The sequence below is a fragment of the Condylura cristata genome, unplaced genomic scaffold (genome assembly GCF_000260355.1).
Source record: "Condylura cristata isolate star-nosed mole 26May11 unplaced genomic scaffold, ConCri1.0 scaffold00037, whole genome shotgun sequence".
Classification (NCBI taxonomy): Eukaryota; Metazoa; Chordata; class Mammalia; order Eulipotyphla; family Talpidae; genus Condylura; species Condylura cristata.
Window position 1 is genome coordinate 3,321,355 of NW_004567138.1, and position 4,752 is coordinate 3,326,106.

Below are 4,752 nucleotides of genomic sequence, written 5' to 3' on the forward strand. Positions count from 1 at the left end.
CTCAATTTATCTATTTATTATCAATCTATCATCTCCCAAACTACCATCTACCTATTTATCTAGCATATACGTATTTGTCTATCATCTATCATATCATAGATTCAAAATAAATTGTTTTGCTAATACTTATTATGCTTGATTTATATGGCTTAATTTGACACAATAAGTTCATGGCATTTATTCTCCTTTTTTAAATGAGCAAAATTAAAAGTAGCTCATCTTTAGGCAACACAGTATATGAGTGTTTGTTACCAGGTCTTTGTCAAGAACTCTTAGTGGGCTGTAGAGAAGATCCTTAAAGATGAAAACCTGACTAGAAGCAAAGGCTGGTAGCTTTGTGAAGCAGGCATGAACACAATCACAATTTGCCCGAAACTTTGCAGGCAATTTACCTCTGGATTGATATCAAACAGGGAAAGCTTAGCTCAGGACACCATTTAAAGGGACTGACTGGGACTAGAGAATGGAGGTGTTACGGAAATGCCACCCCCCATCACACCTGTAGTGTTAATGAGACTATGAGAGAGGAATACGTATCTTCGGAGCAGATAATTCTTCTTGTTCATATTACCCCACCATTCAACCTGCCAATCTGTCAATGTTCTAAAACAGGGGTGTTTTCTCTCCTTTCTGTTCATAGTTGGCATTTCTTTTTGAGCAGTGGGGTGCTGCCATGATGGACCTACACAATGCTCTGGTTGGGGCATTCAAGGTCAAGGTCCAGGAGCACAAGGAATACTTGAGAATCTTCAGCAGAACTAGAGACAGCAGAAAACACATCCCAGAGCAACTTCATCACCCCTGGCTTCCTTTGTCAAATACGAAGTTCATCACAATGACCCAACTTTATGTTTTTTTTAAAGATTTATTTATTTATGCTTACAGAGCTGGGGTACAGGCCTGAGGTGTGATGGGTAAGAGGATTCACCAAAGACAGAGTGGGGAGCAGAACAGTTGAATCTACTGAAATCCACTGCTGAGGGGAGCAGTGGGCAAGACAGGAGAAGTCTGCTGAGCCATGTGGGTCAGCTCCCTGAGTGGGGATTCAACTCATGCTGCAGTGGCTTCTGAGAGCTTCATAATACAGTGCCTTAACCCGTTGCTCCACCATGGAGAGCCCCCACCTTTATTTAATGAAGGCTCATCAAGTGGAAACAGTGTGATCACTACAGTTATCTGAACCCCATGTAACTCGTTCACAGAGTCCCTGATAGGCCTTGTCTCCATCTTCCATCTCTTTATTGTCCAGGAAGGGCCTATATGCCAATGCCAATAACAAACAAAGCGCCAGTTTGGGGTAAGTGGTATTGTGGTTTAGCACACACTCCCCAGGCCAGAAGTGGAGCCTTTGTTTCTTGAGCTTCCAGAGACAGCACAAGCCATGTGTAGGCGTTGATGTTAGCTCATCCTTACATCCTTTCCTCTACCTTTATTTGTTTGCCTACTTATTATTTATTGAGGTAGCATGAGTTTACAACACTGTATGTGATTTGTTGTATAGGTCCCACCTCTTAGGACATATATTACCACATCCTAAAGCAGTCCCTGCTTTCCTTTTCAAGGGAAGAAAGCCATAGAGTGGGATGTCCAGGTAGGTAAAGGAGACAACAGTCAGAGGAATAACACCTTGAAATTTTACCTGGGCTTCTTATCAATCCTTTCTCCAGGATGGGCAGTTTCTAAAGTAGTGGATAGGCTCTTTGCTGTAGCCCATGCCAATCCAGTTTACCTTACACACACACACACACACACGCACATACACGCACGCACACACACACACACCTGCCTTCATCTCCACCTAGAAAAGAAAGAGTAACTATGGAGAGGGTGGGAGCCATAAGTTAGGCAAAGAGGGAACTAAGATAACAGGCGAAGCAGCCTAGAGAAACTTCGGAACAATGAAGTTGAAGGTCAGAGGTAAGGCCAGAAGAACTCAGTGGGTGAAATCATGTCAAAGCTAGCTTACCTGCCCACTTTGCGGTCTCACCTTACCCCAGGCTTGGTCTTCCCACCTTACTGAGACTCCATGCCTCTGTCTTAGGATGGGGAGAGGCAGGAAGGGAAATACGAGAAAAGGCTTGCTCATAATTTCCTGTTTCTCTACTTCTTGACTTTGCCTGTGTTTATCTTGCAGAGTGTGTGATTACAAAAGCAAGCACTGCAGATTCAGCATCAGAGGAATGAAAATTGGAGCTACTCACCTCTGGAGAAGGACAAAGCTGTACTACAATAAATGGAATGACTTCATTCATCAGTGGCTGCTGGGCAATGAATGTGCAACTGGTTAATTTCCAAACACGGAGCCTTTTTCGAAGGAAGGTAGAAGAGTACTTGAGTCTGGAGCCTACACTCTAAAAAGCATCAAGATTTGTGCTTCTCTTACACTTGCTAGGAAGCTCCTGATATAAAGAAATAACAAATCCAACAAGTAGGAATTCATCTCTGTGGATAAATAGCTGAGAAATCAGTGGCTGAAAGTGAAAAGCTCATGGTACAAAGAGAAAGAAAAATTGTGAAGATAGACTTTGGCAATACCTAGCTATGTACTGGGTGTGGAAGAAGATGATTTCAGGCTGGTGGGAAGCAGTCTTCTCCTTAACAAGGGGCACACCCAACTCTCAGACTCCAGGTCGTGAATCACTCATCCAATGCTGACGCCATGTTTGCTGAGCCCCAGGGAACTTGCCTCAAAGGGGGAGAAAACATTGTGTAGATTTCTAAGCCATCCCAAGCTACCCTTCCTATTGTCCATTGATACACTTACATTTTACATGTTTATTGTAATATTCCAATTGCCATTCTCTTATGTTCAAAACTGAGTCAAAAATGGCATTTTATATGACTGGATTAAAAAGATGTGGTACATATATACAATGGAATATTACTCAACAACCAAAAAACATGTCTTTTGCAGCAACTTGGATGGAGCTGGAAAAGATCATGCTTAGTGAGATAAGCCAGAAAGAGAAAGAAAAATACCAGATGGTTTCGCTCATAGCAGGAGTATAATGGACCAGGCGAGAGAATAATAAGAATAATGAACAGCTATATACAAGAGACATTTTGTGGTGGTGGAGTGGGGAATGGGATCAAAAACGGGAATGAGGAGGGAAGTGCACGGGACTATGGTGATGGTATATGGGTGACTTGGTGATGGGAAACCCGCAGAGATTACAATTGAGATGGGAAAAAAAAGTACAAAATGATGTAAAAATAAACTGTTATTTAAAAAAAAATGGCATCTTACAAAGCTCACCTCCTCCAGGGCCACTGATGGTTGACGTTATTGGGATCAGCAGTTGTTTCCAAATAAGCAGCTCCGAAAATCAATGGCAGCTGGTAACTACCAGCAAATCAAACTGGGTAAGATTAGTCAACGCTGAAGGCATCTTAAGGGAGTCACTTTTCAAGGCTGACTCCATTTTTTATATTGGTTTTGAATGTGCATACCACACATTTCCCTTTCCATTGACTAATTTCATCGTGCTGTTTAGCCTGTGACACAGCTTGACATCCTTTCTAGCTTAAAGAAATCCAGTTGGGGTAACTAGTGAGCCTCTCATCATTTCTCCCTGTCTGGTTGATGAGACCGTTCTTGGGTCTTTCAAGAATCGAAGGCAGTGTAGCTTACCCCACCTGTTCTTTTGGGCATCATGCTGGCACCAGTATTTATGACCCTAGAATGAGATCTCCACACTCTGTGGCCTCCTCATCCCAAAGCCAGTCTTCTTTAGGCAACCAAATATGTTAGAATATCTGGACTCCCCAGGAGGCACTAAGGCCCCACTGGCATCACCCCAACATTGATTTTGTACTGCTCCCCACCAGGGTGGTTACAGAATGTCATTCAACTCAGTTTTTAGTCTAATTCATGGTTGGGGTAATCTTTTAAAAACGTAACTTATTGGGCCCTTCCTGGTGGTGCAACGGGTTACAGTACAGAACTATGAAGCAATCTGCAGCCACTACAGCACAAGTTGGATTCCCCGCCAGGGAGGTGACCCACATGGCATGGCAGACCTCTCCTGTCCCACCTGCTACTCCCCTCAGTAGTGTATTTTAGTCCTGTTCTGTTCCCCACTCTGTCTCTGATGAATTCTCACACATACACACCTCACCTCTGGCCTGTACCCCAGTTCAATATGTATAAATAAAATCTTAAAAAAAAAAAAAAAAAAAACTTATTTCCAGCACCTCTCCCTTCAAAAGTACCCTATGCTTTGTATTGCTCTCAAGACAGTTTCTGAGCCGTGCCATGAAATCTCCACAAGAAATTCCTGCCATGTCTGCCCTATCCTATCCCATATCTGCCCTATCCCAGCCCCAGTGATCTTCAGGCTGCACGGCCTATCATGATCCCGGTCACCACAAGGACTTTGCATGTGGTGCTTTCAGTCCTCTAAATCATCTTTCTCCTTCCTTTCCCAGTGTCTTCTTGTTTGACGTTCAAATCTCAGTTCCATCATTAAAAGAATTCAATAGATGCTACACTGCTAAGGTGTTTGGACAGATCCTTTTCATGAAACAGTTTTGAAACTATTGTGAACAACGGTCTTCCTATTTCCTAGAGAACCAGGAGTAGGTGGTCTGCCCTTGGTTTCCTCCTCACTCTTTTTTTTTTTTTTTAAGATTTATTTATTTTTGCATATAGAACTGGGGTACAGGCCAGAGGTGCAGGGCATTGAGAGGATCCACCAGAGACAGAGGGGAGCAGAACAGGCAGATCTATAAAGTACACTGCTGAGGGGAGCA